This window comes from Pseudorasbora parva, chromosome 19 (assembly GCF_024679245.1).
Source record: "Pseudorasbora parva isolate DD20220531a chromosome 19, ASM2467924v1, whole genome shotgun sequence".
NCBI classification, from domain to species: domain Eukaryota; kingdom Metazoa; phylum Chordata; class Actinopteri; order Cypriniformes; family Gobionidae; genus Pseudorasbora; species Pseudorasbora parva.
Genome location: NC_090190.1, coordinates 6,219,607 through 6,239,230, shown reverse-complemented (window position 1 = coordinate 6,239,230; position 19,624 = coordinate 6,219,607). Strand labels below are relative to the sequence as shown.

General features: G+C 37.4%; 1 protein-coding gene across 1 annotated transcript in view; it reads right to left on the bottom strand.

Annotated features, from left to right (window-relative positions):
- Nucleotides 1-19,624, bottom strand: part of calcr (calcitonin receptor) — an 82,718-nt gene that overhangs the window by 50,070 nt on the left and 13,024 nt on the right. The window lies entirely within an intron of this gene.

The window sequence follows — 19,624 nt, the reverse complement described above, 5'->3', positions numbered from 1 at the left end:
ATGCATGCAGATTATATTTTAAGGTGTTAAGTGAATTAATAAGTTTATACGTTTATTCTTTATAGGCTAGTTTAGAATGTTAACCCCAAAACTGTTAGGAGTTAACAAGACATGTAATATATCCGCTTTTATGCTAAACTTTTAGGAATCTTATTCAAGATGTAGGCTACTAAATATTGGTCAAATTATTTTTATCTATGAATGAAACTGTGATGACACAAACACCTAGCCTGGATGCCAGCCGAACTAAGCCCCGCCCACAATCTTTATTAGGTCGGGCGGTTCGGTTTGGCCTCAATCCATAGGGGAGAAATTATCTCCGAATAGAAACTGTTCGGACCAATGAAATCATTAGGGCGGGCTTTAGACGATGACGGACAGATGATCAACAGTAACGTAATCATGCACGTCATCAAAGGGGTTTGGACTTGGATTATATTTGATCGAATCCTAAACAGAGAGCTTGTTTGTATATGCATTCACCTTCACAATTTCTCTCACAAATGATGATCATGTTGGGTAAGTACTCTGTGTATCCTTAAATTCTTAATTTTTTTTACAACATGCGAAAAAAACGCGGACTTGGCAACACAGTGCAGTTGAACTCTGTTGACATTTGAAAATGCGTCGCTTCGTTGCTCTGATTGGTTGTAGGTCTATCCAATTCATGTCTTTCCTGGTTCGGTTGAAACAGGCCCCATAATCACAGCCCAATGGAGCAGTTTCAGACTCATATTCTGACTAGAATTGAGTATGACCACGTCAGGCTAACAAACACCATTAATTTAAGTGATTTAAAGAAAATAATCAGTAAAATGCACTAATGCAAATAACTTTATTTGATTGTTTCAATATGCATTGACACAAGATAACTTTATTTGAATGTTTCCTTGATATAACATGACATGTCAGGATCCTATGAATCTGCTTTGAAATGAATCTGATCCTATGAAATTGTCTGAAAAGAACCAAAGAATTGAATCAGACTTTGCATCACTACTTGACAGTCGTTTCCTTTTTATGGGTTTAACATTTCACTCAGAAGTATTAGGCAGTTTTGAACATACAATATACTTATTAATATTTGATGATCACTTTATTTTACATTTGCACGAGGAATCTTTTATATTACTTTTTTCTGCTTCTTCTTCAACTGGAAATTCTGTAATCTTTCAGACGATGTGTCACAGCACCCCCTATACCGAAAAAACAGTGAAGACATGGATATCCTGAAAATTCAGTCACTGGTAGGAAAAGAGTAAAGTAGATTTGAAGTACTGTAAATTTATATGTACACTACCAGTGGAGTAGCATACATACATTATAAATGAAAATTTTATAAAACCGTATGTAAAACTATGAAGACTATACTATTAAAACTATAAAGTATTTAATAGGATACCCAATCAAAAGATTAAACCAAGCCAAATATATTAAAAATACTTAATTATACAAGTATAGGCCAAATATACTTACACTTTTCTGTCAGTAGATGTCAAGTATACTTAAGGGCAATTTTAGGTCTATTTTTGAGAAGTACATACAAAGTAGACTGAAAGTATACTTTCTTATTTTTAGTTTAAAAGAAGTATAGTAATAAGCTAGCTCCCTTGAATAAAATTATTTTTCAGTAGTCACCCTGGTGTGCTAAAGAAAATGGGAATATGAATGGGAATATACTTCAGATATATTTTACTCATAAGAATTTCTAGGGGTGCCAATAATTGTGGCCAACATGCATTGGATAAAAACATTTATTTTCATAATGTAAGTTTGAAATTACTTCAACGAAAGGGGAATTTTGTGAATCCGTCTGTCTGTCTATTTGTGTGTGACTAGGAAAAAGTATGAAAAAAACTTTGACATCAGATTTGTGTGATGTAAATGCTGTGAATATTATCAGTTCTGGTTTGAAAAAAACAACAACAATTGGGCATTCTAGTTCAACCTCCAATGGTACATTTTCCACCTCATTTGACAGATTTGTATATCCCTAATTTAGTAGACACTTCCTATGATTTGAATCATCTGTGTTACATACATTACTGAGGGAAAACATTTTTACAGTCATACACATTGCAGTACCGCTACAACATTACCAGCCATTGCTGAGTAATTCAGTTTTATTGACTCGCCAAAGTCAATTTATTGTCTCATTTGGCTCTTGGCGAGTGTTAATTTTGGACCCCGGAGTATGATATATCAAAGCTAGACTCTGGCTGTTCATCTACAGCACTGGCGTGTCAAAACTGCTTTCATTAGCCCTCAGTGACATGTAACATTTCATATAAAGCTGTAGGTCAAACCATCTCTGCCAACATACCAACTACGACGTGCTAACTGTTTAACTACTGTGTTCTCTACTCTATCACCACTTTATCAACAGAACATGCAATGGTAGTAAAGCAGAGAGGGGTGAGGAAGAGACAAATGATCAGAAAATTAATTAAAGATCATGTTATGCGTTTTCAGTTCAGTTAAGATTGTCATTAGCACTCCCCTGCCTGCTGCTTTTTCTCATGCAATGTAAAACCGCTGCTGAGAGCCAGTTTCTCTCCTGTTTGCTCTCAACACCTCTTTGGATCACAGTAGGGGTATTGCTCTTATAGACAGGCAAGCAGATACCAGGAATAGCTTCTGAACCTCTGGATCCACTCAGCTGTGTTGACATTACCTCAGATTAACAGCAGCCAGTTCTCCACAGACTGCCCTTGTGTGCATGTAGTTTGAGTGCTGATTTATTGGGATGTGGAGTGTATGTACCGCCTCAGGCTTCTTACTATGTTCTGTCACAACACATATCACATTCAGAGAAGATATTTGGCTCAAATATTACTCTGGTTTTCTTTCCAAGATGGAGGATTACAACCAAAAACAGATCATTATTTTAAGAACAAATAAGAACAGCCTGAATCGATCAACTCCTTACGCAACCAATTTTTGGGCCTATACTGTAGTCCAAAAGTTTTAAAATGCAGTTATGCATCCCTCTAGGTGGAAGAAACGTTTCCATATTTAGCTGTTACAAAGCAGCATGCAGTTAACCATAAGGTTCTAATGTAGGACTGTCAAAGTTGATGCCTGAACATGTATGACTGTTAAAGTTATCCCAGGTGAAAAAGTTGCACTATTAAATGCATTAAACATACATTATAATATATTTCTATTGTACTAAAAAGATACTCAAGTACATTTTTAATGCATTTAATAGTACAGATTTTTCACCTGGGATAGTTCACCCATGGGCGTCGGAACCATTGTGTGTGGGTGGGACAAGACCCACCCACTTTTTAAGACCAATGATATTGGACCCACTCACTTTTATCATCTCTAATTCAGCACGTCTGTTTACCTTGACTACCCCTTAACCGAGAAACTTATTAAGAAACGTATTATTAAACACATGTTAAACGCTTTATTTCCCCTTTTCTAATATTTTCTCTTTTTTATTGAAAATAAATACCTTTCCGATCTGATATGTGATGGGCAAGGGAGTAGAGCGAGTGTGTCAAAAGGCGGATTCGAACATATGCTCGATTTGCGTCAAAACTTGATGCCATGCGTCTTACCCCTACTCTATAGCCACATTAAGTAAGTCTGTGATTTCTGTTATTGTGGATGGCTCAATCAATTGTTTAGTAAACGGCACTTTTTCTGTCTGGACACGGAGCATAAAAAACATGCAACTTATTCATTATCATTATCTGTGAAACTGTTGATTTCTATGGCAGTTAATTAAATGAATACAGCCTTTTTATTAGACTATTGGTATTGACTGGTTTGAGGTCTTTAAAGGGATATGGCCTCAAACGCACCACAATGCAGGAAATCACATCTATGAAATCATTTTTTTTTCTCGGGGGAGAACCCCCAGATCCCCCGCAAAACAATTTCCCCACCTATCATATTTTGCCTTAGTACTGACCCACCCACTTTTTATTTGCTTCCGACCCCCATGAGTTCACCCAAAAATGAAAATCCATTATTTACTCAATTTTTTTCAAAACATGTATGACAACTTCTGTTGAACACAAAACAAGATATTTTGAAAAATGCTGGTAATCAGACGGTAGCCATGGACTTTCATTAAAAAAAATGTTCCATTCTATGGAAGTCAATGGGTGCCGTAAACTGTTTGGTTACCAGCATTCTTCAAAATATCGTGTTTTGTGTTCAACAGAAGGAACTTATACAGATTGAGGGTGAGTAAGTGATGACATAATTTCCATTTTTGGGTGAACTATCCCTTTAAATGTTTAACAGATAAAACTTACAATAAGGTTCAATTTGTTAAAATAAGTTATGCATTAGTTAACAAACTAACAAAGAAAAATTATTCTGAAGCATTTATTAATCCTGTATAAATTTGTTCTGCATACACAAAGGGAAATATTTGGAAGAATGTTCGTAACCAAGCAGAATTATTATTAGCATCGTAAGCTTCAGTTGATCGTAGAGCAATTGCCACCAATGGTCTCTACGATCAACTTAGGCTTACGATGCTTTCGGGAAACACAGCCCAGATCTCGTCCCCGAACCATAGGGAAAAAATACTATGGTAGTCAATGAGGATCAATCTGATCTCATTCTTCCTAATGTCTTCCTTTGTGTACAGCAGAATAATTCTCTATGCTCTATGTGCTCTATGCAACTTTCCGTCCACTAGAGGTCTCCTATTCAAAACAAAGGCGTAGTTTGATGATGCCAAGTGTGAGTGCAGTATCTTGGGAAATGTGGTCTTCACCTCACAGCCGGTGGAAAATAGGACACAGGCAGAAATCATAGTGTGAAGCAGAGCAGGACCGAGTGTTGGGGAGCTGAGCACGCAGCCTGGTCTCACCCTTAATACGTAGGTATTAATACGTTACTTTCAAAGAGACTAAATGTACGTCTTAGTACGTTTGGAGAAGTGCTAAAATGTAAAATATAGACGTATTTGCAACATTTAAACGTAGTATTATTACATTTTCACAGCTAAAAAGCGTAAAATATTTACGAATCCATCATGAAATCTTTTTTTTGGAGAATACAAAACTTTATTCTGGTAAAAACATTTTTTTTGTTTTGTTATATCATAAAGATATCTATATAATTTCCCTTTGACCATTTTATTGATTAATCTACGATCCCTTAACACTACCCAAAACCTAAACCTACCAATTTAATACAGAATATAAAGAAAATAAAAGTTAAAACGTTGGAAAATGACGATTTTGGTAACAATATAGCATTAAAAAAATATTTTGAACGGCTAATCCTACACTTACCCCTAAACCTACCCATTAGCATTTATTAAAACAACGTACTGTTATAAATCAAAGCATAACAGACAGACCAGTGTACTCACAATAATTTATTTATTGCAAAAATGTCAAAAGCGGTACCAAAAGTAGTTCAAATGAAGATGTGTTGCAGTCACAGTCCTCTCTGGTGGTATATAACGTTAATAGTTTTGTATGAGGTACAGAGCAGAATGTTAGCTTAGCTATTAATCAATGAAAATATTAATCCGGCTTCTCTCCGTGAAGTTGCGCCTTTCCCATTTCAAATACAAATCGACTGAAACACGGCATGTCAAAAATCTGTGACGAAGCAGGCAAGAGCCAATGAGCGTTCGATGCCACTGCCGTAAATCATGTCGTAACGCTTCATGAGGGCGCGTTTTTTAAATTTGAATTTGCGAGCGCGAGATTTGATGTTTGCCGTCGCGCTACTGAGAGGAGATGAAGACTAATGGAGATGAAGATCACCGGGCTCAATTTTAGATTTGTTTCTCGCAAACATATGGATTCTAACGATTTGGATTACAGCAAACGAATAAAGTGTTGCGTTTTGTGAATTGATGTTGTGTTTTGTTGTATATTGTGATCGCCAGTTGCTGAATAGGAGAAAATGCCTTTTTATGTCTCACAGCAAACAACAAGCTAAATACTACAAAATGGTTGGCAAGAATGTTATTCATCTGACGGTTTTAAAATTCAGTCTTCTTTTAACATTATCTAGTCATCCGAAATGAGTTTGTAGTGATGTCACAAGAGCAAAATGTTATTTTATATTTCTGTTATTTTATATTAGGTTGATTAACTTAGTAAAATGCATTTAATAAATGTGACTGAAAACATGTATTGATGTGACTATTGGATATAAAATAAACAATATTAATGCCACGATTTATGGGAGCCGGTGGCTGGCTGCTTACACATTAACGTCGATAATTTACATTTTAGTGCTGTCAATACGTCAATATTGTACATTTTAGTGCTGTTAATAAGTCAGTATTGTACGTTTTATTGTGTGTGAAAACGTTAGTAAATGTACGTGTAGTAGAATCACACTTTACGTAAAAATACTCACGTATTTTCATGAGATCACGTTGGAGCACGGCCGCTGGAGCGATTGTTAAACAAACACACGGCTCGCGAGCAGCGGGACTTTTTTTATGACAGGACGGGACACAGTCGCCGGAGGCGAGCACTTCCGCTTTTTCCGGTCATGATTATAAGGTAAAGCCAGCAGCTCTGTTTATCATATTAGATACATTTAAGTGTGTTTAAAATGATGTTCTGACGTTACTCTGTGAGTTCGCTCGGCGCTGCTGTGATATGTCCACACTGCTAAGAGTAAAGCCCTTCTGCAGAATAAAACCGAGGGTAACGCAGATATGACGTGATTGACAGGCGACTCGCTCAAACGCTATGCTGAAACGTCCCGGTCTTTAGTTAAAATAGCAATTTTCTCACAATTTACAAATAGTTGGAAACATTTGGGATATTGTAAGAACTCAACTGAACAAAATATATAACACTGGCCTAGTGGTTTTTGGATATTTTACTGCAAAAATACTACATAGTGCACCTTTAAACAGGTTTGGAACAACTTGCGGATGAGTAAACAATCTATTTATCAATCACAACTATCCGTTTAATGTTAAATTCAACATTTTTTTATACGTTATACTGTTAATATTATTTAATGACCCTGAGCTAACATGAACTAAAAATGCCATTTTTTTATTAAAATATTTATATTACAATTGTTTCCTTTTGTTCTGTGTGATTTAAAAAAAAGAGCAAATTTGAACTGTTAGCATCATGTTCTGACACACGCTGTTCTGTCTCGCTTAGGGACTTGAGTTCTGTGGTTCTTATACTGATCTAATGACTTTTATTAAGACATTATACAATGTGGTTTCTCCATGGGGACTAGCACTAACCCTAATACCAATGTTGGCCATTTATGGTTTTACCATCCTCGTGGGGGCATTTGGTCTCACACACACACACACACACACACACACACACACACACACACACACACACACACACACACACACAAACAAACACAGCCCACTGCATTTCTCCGTAAATGGGGTAAGACATTGTTTACAGATCATTTATTTATATACCAAACCCGCACGGGACGTTTAACAAAAGTCATTTGCGTTCTTCACATGGTGAAATTCAGTTGTCAATGGACCTATGCACTGTAAAAAAGGATTTTTCGAAGCAAATTAAAGTATATAAAACAGATTATTGGAGCACATTTCACAAGAAAATTTCATTTGAATTATGTGAAATGTACTTCTTAAGACAGTTTCAAAGTAAATTCTACAAAAATGTGCATTTGAAATGCAGATATATATTCCTTCCACTGTCAATATACAGATATTATAGATGTATCCTGCTTTGAGTGTCATCCACACAAAGTGCAAAATCCAATAATTGCACATTACAGTATTTGATTTTATTTCCTTAAAAATAAACTGAATAGACCTGTTTGGTTGAGATAAAACACCCTGAAAATGTGTTATGAACATGCCCCTATTACTGAATATCCATCTATTTGGCAAATAAAAGATGTGGAAATATTGAAAGATGGACAGATAGAGCACACGGCCCTGTTCAGGCTGTGGTCAGTGGCACAGGTAAAAGGGACAAATCAGGCTTGCTTAACTCTCTAATTATTTTTCCCATGTATTTCCCATGAGTGCAGAAGGTCTCATTTTTGAAATGCCTGCTTGAATTGTGATGGAGCTCAGCCAAGATAGGAAAAGAGCATAGAGAAAAAGGAAAATGGATCCCAGTCTTAGGATTCAGCTCCATATAAATTCTGTTCATTAGCCAACGTAATTGCTAGTCCTCTGTGAGGACAAATTAATGCTTTTCTTCATTAAAGCTCATCATGTTTGCCAATAGGCTGGGTATTCCCTAAGGAAGCACCAAGTCTGAAGATTCAAATGTTACTTTGGAATTAAGATCTGAATTAGTACCCATACCCAATCAAGTTGAATTAGTACCCAAGACAAACATTTTTATGGAAGCTTTTTCAGAAGGAAGGGTCCAAGATGAAGCTGCTTTGTTCCCTCAAAAGCTTTCAGAAATATTAATATTAATATTTGTTTTGAAAAATGATTTTTAATCCTTTCGTGACTGCAAATCCTAAATCCTCTGTGACAACTTCCTTAAATCTATATGAAATGGCTTAGTGGGGACTGATATGTGATTAACCAATTATTTAACATAATCTCTGAAATACTTCATTCTAATTGAGGGTTTCAGCTTAGAAATCTCTTTGTATAATGACCACTAAACCTTTTATTTGACCCTTGCCCCTGGCAACTGCTGTCTTAGGGCCAGATTTACTAGCAGCTTGCGCCAACCTAAACCCTCTACTCTCAGGATTTGCTAAAGACACGCAGTAAAAAATGATCCCTGAAAAGGCGTGGACAGAGCTATTTTTGCAGCTGATATTACTGCATATGCATTTAGGAGTTTCCCTTTCAGACGCAAAATGTATGTGAGGAGAGTGATATTTTAATTGCTTATTAATAAACCATTTTTTTCTGATTCCATGCTGGCTGCAAAGATGAAGACAAATGATGCTGACTCGTCATCTCCGCTGTCGTGAATGTGTGGGCACCTCTAGAGGGAAATGCACTTTTCATTTGGATTGTAATTAAATTATTTGTTTTCGATTCAAATTGGTTCTTTAAAAGCAGACATTTCAAGTTTTCTATAGACCTATTTCTCATGTCTGTGAGGTAGCCTATATATGGAGAGTTTCGCTGCATTTATGTGATGCGCTGCAGTTCTTCTTGCAGTCGAGTACGGAGCAACTTTCTGCTCTTAAATTATTCTGTGCTCTGTCAAGTGCTTCAGAGTTGTAGTGTTGCCAGTCTTGCCAGCAATTATCTTGTCGCAAATATTGCATCGTGCGCTGTTGGCATCAAGCCTGGTTAATTGATCTTTTGATCTTTTCCACATCTTTTCCATCTATGTGGTTTGGGACACTTACGCCCTATTTACACTGCACAGAGTGGCGCGCCATCAGCTCCGACACCTTTTACGATCAGAAAACTCAAAATACCTTTCCCAAACTTACACAAAAATATGTAAATCTAGTGATTTTCACTTTCAATTATTGTGATTAAAGGGGTACTACAGCGCTGGGAAGATGAATCTGTATTTAAACTGGGTCATTAATGTAGTAGACATTATTTTTGAATTTGGTGCCTTCTAGACTGAGAAAAGACAGAACATTTATTTTTGTCTCATTAGGATGAAAGACTACAATTCCCAGAATGCTTCGCTGCCCTGTGAGGCCATTCCCAAAGCCACCAACTTGATTCCTGTGACTGAGTTGGAGAAGACACTACAATTAAAAACTGAACGTGTCTGTTCAATATAATGAGTGAGTCACCGCGCGAGTATCACAGCACTGAGCACTAACTGCAGGAGTCAGATAAATGTGTTGATGAGCTCTTGCGATGAGCGCTGAGGTAATCGCGACTACACTCGCGGCATACATTCACAACGCGAGTTCAGTCTGGCGCGTTTCAGTTCATGCCTTTGCAAGCTTAACTTTCATAGAAATTAATTTGAGAAGTTAAAAGACTTACATTGCTCACCATAGCTCTGTTTAAATGAGTGCCTGTAGCTGCGAGCTGAGCTCTGAGTGTGATCTCCATCCCTCATGCGCGGGTTCAAAACATGCGGAAATGGCTCCCTCTGCTTGCTGTAGTCTTTAGCCTTTGGCCAAACATTCCTCCTATGATGCAAATATCGTCAATTTGCATCATAGGAGGAAATTTTCTAGAAATAAAATGCATAAATCTCATCTCAGGGGCATATGAGGGGGGAAAGCACAATCATTTGAATATACTCCAGGGTTTCTACTGATACAAAGCCATATGCTAATCGCTGAAGTAACCCTTTAAAGTGTCACTTAGTTTAATTAGTTCACATGCATTATATATATATACACACACACACACACACGTTACGTCATGTTCACACTGGTTGGTCAAATATTTAAAATAATTACAAACACTAATGTAAGGAAAGTTTGTTTTGCCTTATATATATATATATATATATATATATTATGTAATTCATTTCTGTGATCAAACCTGAACTTTCAGCATTGTTACTTCAGTCTTCACAAAAATCATTCTAATATGCCGATTTACTGCTTAATTACTTTCATATTGCTTTTTTAATTATAATAATATTTCACAATATTACTGTATATGTCATACATTTTTACACTCATGACAATGACAGATGCCAAGCTCCTTAAAGGACAAAACTATAACCTCTAGAAAGGCACCATAAAACAGTCCACATTCTAACCACAGTCTAACCATACCAGAGCATTGTGTTATACGGACTGATTTTATGGTAGTTATTGAACCCCAGTGTTCTCTGCAGTGATATATTGCATTGATATATTTTCATGTATTTAACTTAAAGCTGTGGGGGCTTCAGGGGGCCCATTGGGTGTTTTATTAAATCTTAATAATTAAATCTTCTTTATTAAATGTTATTTTGCAGCTGACTGCATATATATATCATGTACTGTATTTACCCAGAATAACTAAACCACCATACTAAATGTGAAATGACAAAAATGGTCCAATAATGAAAACTCCCATCACAAACAAAGCCTCTTTCAACTTCTCTTTGTCCTCCCATGGGATTGTTTCAATAAAAAAGTCCCCCTCTAGAAACAAAATGGATTTTGGGGGGAAGACAAGTGTGGTCCACATCAATATCCTCTCCCATTTACAAAAATAAGACATAAGTGAATTGTGAGCCATTACAGTCAGCTGAGACAGAGCACCTCAGTATCGCCAAAGCACATGGGTATGAACGTGTAGCGCTACTGTGAAATGCTGTCATGATGCCAGGGCTTTCAAGTCCAATGGCATGCTAACGCAGGACTGTCTCTTTCATCTGCCATTAGGCCAGCAATTTTTCTCACTGTAATGTTGAGCTTTCCTGAGAGCATCATTTGTACTCTCAAAATCTGACCTTGTACTGAAAAATATCTAACCTTCTGAAGTACAGCTGAAGCAGGAGTGTGTGAGGGCATCTAGGGTGTTTTGGTATATGAGAATCACAACATTCTGGTTCATTAACCCGGCTAATTCTGTCACAGAGCGAGATCCCCTTGTACAGCAATATGCCATTAGCTGGCTTTAATAGGTGTCATATTTATATCGCGCCAAAATGGACTGGGGTAATATCAAACGAGGACAGGAAAATGCACTCAGCGGGATATCCATAATTCAGAGAGCACTTCAAATGTGGCACTGGCGTGTACTCCGCTCTTCCCAGATTAGTCCCTCACTGCTGCGTGTTCAGCGAACAGTAATGTGAATCAAGTGTAGACACATACAGGTATACTCTTAAAAATAAAGTTACTTTATGGCATTAATGTTAACATGAAGAACCTTTCCATTCCACAAAAAGTAATTTAGAGTGAAAAAGGTTCTTTAAATGTTCTTAAGGCTAAGAAAATAAAATTGTTCTTTTTGGAACTGCTCACAATGGAAGGTTGTTTCTGGCACAGAGTAAAAAGTAAAAAAGTATATTATCTCACAATTCTACCTTTTTCTCTCAGAATTGCATGGTGTAAAGTTTTCATAGAATTGCGACTTTAAATTTTACAATTGTGACTCTATGACAAGCAATTGCAATTTATCTTTTTTTCCCTCACAATTCTGACTTTAGAAGAAAATAGCTGCAAGATAAACTTACCGCAATTGTCAATTACCTTTTTTTATTCAGTGGCGGAAACAAGCTTCCATAGTTCACTGAAAGGTTCTTTGGGGAACCATGTTTCTGTTTTCGATTACCTTGAAAGGGCACTCCAACCCGGACTGTCATTGTATCATAGACTACATTACCCATAATCCTTTGCCCGGACTCATTAGCACTCACTGTTTACACTTGTCTCTCATTACCTCAGTACCTCATTACCTCTGCCTATATATACCATGTTCAATCTGTCATTCACTGCAAAGTCTTGTTTGTTGTATACTTCTAAAATGGGTTGGTCTGAAGTAGCTTCATTATTCATAGGTGTGGTTTGGGCGTAACGTGAATAAACCAATCAGAGCGTCATCCAACATTCCCTTTAAAAGCAGGTGCGCAAGTTCCATTATGGATTGCTATTATTATGGCGTATTTACCAGGCGCACGCCAGGAGCTGTTCACAGCCGATGAGACTGATGTTCTTGTAAGTGCAGTGAAAGACAGAGAAGTTGTGTTGTATGGGGATGGGAGAAACCCACCCAAAATAGCGTCGGTTAAACAGGCGTGGGAGGAAATAGCCACAATTTTTTCACAACTTCGTGGCACACCACACTGATTTCCGTCATCTCATGTGTTAATTTTTTTTAGTGTAACAATTTATGATTTGCAAAAATAACTGTTGCATCTGTGTAGATTACATGAGCAAAGTGTATGCGCGTTGTGCACGCTATACATTCTGGTCAAGCATGCGCCCTTAAAATAGCATAATGAACAACGCGCCACAGACTTTAGACTAGGTTTTTTCTGGTCAGTGGCGCAATGATTTAATGGAACAGCAAAATAGCACCAGGGATTGTTTGCGCCGGAACACGCCTCCTTTTTTGCGCTGAACCGCCCAGGGAGCGCAAGTTCATTCACTAGTTTAGCGACGTGCTTCTGTGGAGGGAAAAGCGTGCTTTGCGCGGGTGCAAAATAGGAATGACACATGCGTCGGTGTACAAAGTCAATTGCGCTGGGTGCAAGATAGGGCCCAAAGTTACGTTACAGGCATGATGGTCTGAAAACCAGGTGTATTCAGGCGCATTGTTTGTGCATTGCTATTTTGAGGAACTGAAAAGACTGCGCTATTGACCAACAACACCTGGTCTAAAGTCAATTGCACATTTTTGTGTTATTTAAAGGCTGTGTTAGTAATATTCGCCTATAGGCGGGTGCACAATGTGCGCATACTCTGCTTATTACACACACAGGGACGCGCAGCAGCACACAAACATTTTTAAATATTAAAAATAAAAGGATTCCTCTCTGGAGAAATGTTCAGCCCTTACGTGCACAAATTTTGCAATGTAAATAACGAATCTGCCATGGTTCAAGTGCAACGAGATTTTAAAAAGCAGAGGGTCTGTTCTTTCTTTTGATATATTGCATGTTCAGATCAAATATTATGGGGCCATGAAACTTTTGTAAAATTATCCAAAAAGCTGGTGGTGCCTGGTAACTTAAAAAATAAAAAGTTTTCTGGTAGAAAAGAGTTAAAGAGTTTTAGAATTAGCAAAAACTAAATTTATTAAAACTAAATCCATAAAAATGATTCCAAGGAAGCTTTTAATGTTATATATAGAACATTTTCTTCTAAGAGTGTATGAATTTCATTTACTCATTTATTTATTAAACTCCATACTCTGTACAGATAAGCAGTCATTCCAGTGTGACTTTGAGAATAAAAATAGTGTCATCACTCAGTTTTTCACAGGCAACTCAATGGCATGTGATGACACTATCAACATCACGAGATGGCGAAGGTCTCTTAAGGCCTTCACCTCACCTTCCCCTCAGGATAGAAGACCATTAAATAAATGTCCCAATGGACTTTATATTCCATCTGTGTGCTGCACAAAGCACAATATACCTCTTACCTAGATTGATGCATTCAGTTATATGTGTATATTGATTTGCGATTATTCTGCTGAAAACTTCATCATCAGACAGACAGAAGATGTCTGTGCTTCCAGACAATTTAACCTTCAAACTGCAGCTGTGTGATCTCACTGAAGGGAACCCATGCTCCTCTTCCCAGGCTCAGCTAGCACCTCCTGATTCATAGGTGTGTGTGTATATATATATATATATATATATATATATATATATATATATATATACATACTCCAAATCGAGCCTTTGTGACGAGGTGCATTAGCGCTTAATCCATCTCGGCCATCGGAATTGGAGCCAGCCAAGTGCCACATGCACTCCAGCTGTTTTTGACACAAACCCAACAGCAGGCGTTCACAGACACCAGCCAGGTGCAGAAATACTGCTGGCAGCAAAGCTAAAGGAGAATAAAAGGAAATGGAGAGGGAAGATTGCATAGCTTGTCAGCTCTGGAATGCAAAATGGCCCCTTTTTATGGTCCCGGTGTTCCGTCTGCTTTATAAGGGACATACAGAAGAAAGCCCAGCCACTGCGCTGATGAAAGATCTGTAATCTGTACGGCCTTCGGAGAGTCAGACAGAGTGTAAAGAGCCTCTGTAGCCACCATGTAGGGGAGAGAGCGGGGCACAACCTAACGCTTTTCTCAGTTTGTGTAAATCCACTTGGCGTTTAGAGTATTTATTTTTCCCCACATTAATTACACACACGTCTAGTACAATAATGTGTTTTTGTTTCATTAATACAGTGTATACGGTTTTCTTGATTTACCCTGAAAGAATGGAAGTGAAATGTGACAACATACCCCATAGGTGGGGTACATTGTAGCATGAGCAAATGACATCTGATATAATCAAAAAAATATCCAACACAAAGTCAAATATTTTGTCAATAAAATACAATTATGAACTTTTTGAAATAAAATAATGACTTTTTTATTATTAAAAATACACCGATTTTTGATTTTGGCAACAAACACATTGTTAATACCGCTATACAGCATAGTTAAAAACAGAATAATAATGAATAATTTCTGAACATTGACTCTCAGTCCTTATTTACCCTTTTCTCATGGTTTCTCAAAAGAATTCATAAGAGTATAGAATATAATATCATAGTTCTAATAGGAGCTCATTGTAACGCAGTGTTAAAACACACCCCACCTGCGCGACTGGGATTTAAACCGCGGCTCGCGTCTTCTGCTGTTAGATCAGCATTAAAGAACCCTCTCAACTGTTAAAGAACAGATATAAGATTACAATAATATCAGATTTGTCTTATTTTAAATAAACACAAAAAACAGAGATGAAAAATAAACTTAAGTAAGAAATTTACTTTTGCTATGGTCAAATAAATCTGCAGTGATATCTTCCAAAGATTTTCTAATTTTGGTGCAATGTGTCCTCTATATGGCAACTAGTACATACACAAAGTTTCATCATCCTGGCATGTGTGGAAAGTGTTAAGCCATGCATGTTACAACTCAGGTTGTGCTACGCACTCCCCTATCTGGGCCACACGTCCCTCAATCATTCACAGATCCAAATTGGATTTGTACATAATTTTTCTCAGCAAAGTTTGTAAAGAATGTAATACAGAATTTAATTATAAAAACAGTGTCTTCAATTCTTCCTGTCAGAATCCAAGTGTCACGGGTGCATGCAGGCAGAAAGATGAATACAGATGAGTGAAGTTCAAAATAAAGACAGGCAACGGCAACAACACATCTATCATAACGGAGATCGGACAAGGACAGCGTGAACAGGAGCTTAAAGGACAACTCCGGTGAGAAATGAACCTAGGGGTAATTAACAGATGGTTACAGAGTAGATCGTTCTCTGGGATGCGTTTTCATGGAACTCGAATGTAAAGAGTTTTATCTTTAAAGCAGCACTAGGTAACTTTTCAACCTTCATAATATATTTTTTAAGACTCTTGTGATGATAAATCGACTTACAATAGGTTGAATGACACGTCTGCCATAGCCTGATGGGGTCTGTATCGTTTTTAATCGTACTTTTAAACTTCGGGTTTCGGGTAGTAACCCGAGAACAAAAAGAACTACAAAATTCGACTGCTTTACGGCATATACGTCACTTCCACCAACACACACACTTCCTTACATTCAGACGTGCGAGCACAACTTTGTTCGTCGGATAATATAGTCATGTCCGAAGCAGCACAGACACATAAGAAAGAAAATGTTTTGTTGGAGGAAAGCAATAAGAGGAAACGAAAAAGTGATGGGATTAAAGGCAGGACTAGGATCAAAATGTGACCAGGGTTTGCTCGTCGGCGTGAGCTGGAGGAGGCGTGCCCGACCGATGCTGTCCTGCTTGTTACGGTGAGCTACCACTCAAACATTGAACTGAAGTATCATATAGATTCTGTAAAACGGTAACCAATAGACTACTATAATGACGCTGGCTTGTAAACGTGAGCATCGTGATTATTTGGCGTTTGAAAAAAATAAAAGCCATGAAATTATATTCATATGACATGCTGAAGCATATGCCACTGACTGTAACGTTACCTGGGATGAAGACATTTCACACGCGCCGCCAGAAGAACTCGAAATCCTCTTGCAGTGTTCAGGGGAACTGTTAGTGCTGCACCATGTGCTGCACCGATCCGCAGCGCCACTTTTATGAAGTTATTTGGCCGGCACCGCACCACTGTATATATTTTTACAACCCGCCGCGCACCCGCGACCATTAAATAGACATACGGGGTCCGCGGGTTATGAGACGAGCCACGCATCACTAGTTCAGGGCTATCAGGGTTGTCATGTCAACAAATGCACGCGCGATGGCATCCCCTGTTGTAGGATTACAGCGCTTACGACAGTAGTTGAGGACATTATTTTTTCCAAACTGTAGGGGGACCCCGAGAGCAAAAGTAGCCAAGTGGGGCTTTAAAAACAGATTAGCTTATAACACAAGTCTATGGGGCACAGAGTAGTGAAATTAAATCGCTAGTTAATACCACTAACAAGGCTAAAAATAGCCTCACACTAACACAGTAGCATAATGAGGGTCCCTACATGCAAACCGAAGCATTGAGAACTTTGTAAGAGTACAAACAGTTTAATAAGAAGACAGTTTATAGACATAGTGCATTACGCGTTCACGGACAGGCGCCATCTTGGAAAACAGTCTCGACTCATCGAGCCACGAGCGCTCTGCTAAGTGATGAACTGTGACTTGTAATCTCATATGGTCCGTTGTTTCCGGAAGAAAGCACTGAACGCGACAGAGAAAATAAATAAATAAATAAAAAAATGTCCATGTTATTACATTTCACAAACTTAATTCCTATCGACCAGCTCACTTAGAACAGCGCTCGTAGATCGATTCATCGAGACTGTTTTTCGAGATGGTGCCTGTCCGTGAACGCGTAAGGCACTATGTTTACAACGTATCTTCTTATTAAACTGTTTGTACTCTTACAAAGTTCTCATTGCTTCGGTTTGCATGTAGGGACCCTCATTATGCTACCGTGTTAGTGTGAGGCTATTTTGAGCCTTGTTAGTGGTATTAATTAGCGATTTAATTTTACCACCCTGTGTCTACCCTGTGCCCCATAGGCAAGTGTTAAAAGCTAATCTGTTTTTAGAGATAAAAATCTTTACATTCGATTTTCAAGAAAACGCATCCCAGAGAACGATCTACTCTGTAACCATCTGTTAACTACCCCTAGGTTCATTTCTCACCAGAGTTGTCCTTTAAATGGCAAATTAACTAATGATGATAGAAACCAGGCAGACAGACTAGTGGCGGGAAACTGAACAAAGGAACATGTGACAGATACAAACAAACTAAACACATTTGTGACACCAAGTGAGGATCACGAATGTGAAAGATAATCTATAAACGAGTTCTCTACAAACAGCGAGCACGTTTACATGCACACCACTACATTGATAACTCACAAAAGGTTATTGAAATAAACTGTTTTTCGGGTTTACATGCCAACCAATAACACGACAACGCAAGTAAACTGCATTTACAACACTTTATTAACAAATCCGGTTATTTATATAAAGCATGAAAAACCGACAAAGAGTATTGCAATACTCTGCAAAAAACTTACAGCTCTTATATTATCCTCTCATGCAGTTACAGATGCAGCATTTTAATCTGTCACTTCTTCTGCCGCTGATGCACTTTTATAATTGTTTGGGTCAAGAAAGAGTCTGAGTTTGCGATATATTTCCCCCTCCCTTATTGCAAAACCCTCGCTCTGTCTGGATATGCGCTTAAATCCACAGTAAGGACACGTTCCTGTCCCACATCAGGTTAATGCATTGACAGGCTGGGCGAAAACAGTGTAAGGGGCAAAAATTTAGATGTGACGATCGGTTTATGACCTTAAATAAAGGACTCCGGTAAACTACAACGGGTTAACGTGTCAGCATGATCACGTGCATTGTCAGCTTATTAAGTATATTCGGGGTTAAGGACATGCATGTAAATACTGAATACAGATGCATTTACACATCTAAAGTCACATCATTATGCCAGTGACAAGAAGTCAGCGAATCATTCACTTAACTGATTCATTCCCAATGATTCAATCAGGAATTGAACAATTCACTCTATCTTTAAAAAATTACTCTGAATCATTTACTTCAATTCGTTTCACAGAACTGATTGATTCAGGACAAATACATGTATTTAGGTGCTTTCCAATTAGTACTTACTGAAAGCACTATTCTACGTCATTTTATAGTATAATTAGTGTATTCATGTAAATCCCAACAAGACAAATTTTACTTCAAATACTCGGATGATGCGCTTACTTAACCCAAAAACTTTCGCATTTTCCAGAAAATTTCCAGAATGTTTTCAACATTGATAATAATTATAATAAAAGTTTCTTGAGCAGCAAGTCATCATCATATCAGAATGATTTCTAAAGGATCATGTGACACTGAAGTTCAGAGTAATGATGCTGGAAATTCAGCTTTGAGCACAGGAATAAATGAATTAATACATTTTAAAATATATCAAAATAGAAAATGGTTATTTTAAATTGTAATAATATTTCACAATATTACAGTTTTACTGTATTTTTGATCAAATAAATCCAGCCTTGGTGACATAAGAGACTTTTTTAAAAATATTAAAAACCTTATCGACTCCAAACATTTGAATGGTAGTGTAAATACCTGCTAGTACTGTATGATAAACTTTATTCTTCACTACATCACTGGAGTAATTTAAGTTTATGAACAATCTTAAATTAAAACTGATTAAAGGTTTAATAATAATTTCATAAAATAAATAATTATGAATCATTAATCTTGATAATTTATTAATTATTAAAGAAACCTAATTTGGTAGCACTTTATTTTACTGTCCTGTTCACCATGTGCTATGTACTTATTATAGTAATTGCAATAACTAGGTAATAACTAAGTACTAAGCCATGTAGTTACCTTATATTAACCAGTATACTTTTTCTGTAATATAAAGTGCAACCCCTAATTCAATAAAACAGGTCTCCTAGTAATGGCCCAGTCCTTTGAACTCCTCGATGCACTGATATCAGGTTAAAGTCGATTAGTTGGAACAAATTAAGTGATAACCTTGCACTATGACCGATATTTCTAGAGAGTGTATAGTTTATTCGGTTTGAGTGTCTACACCAGTGAT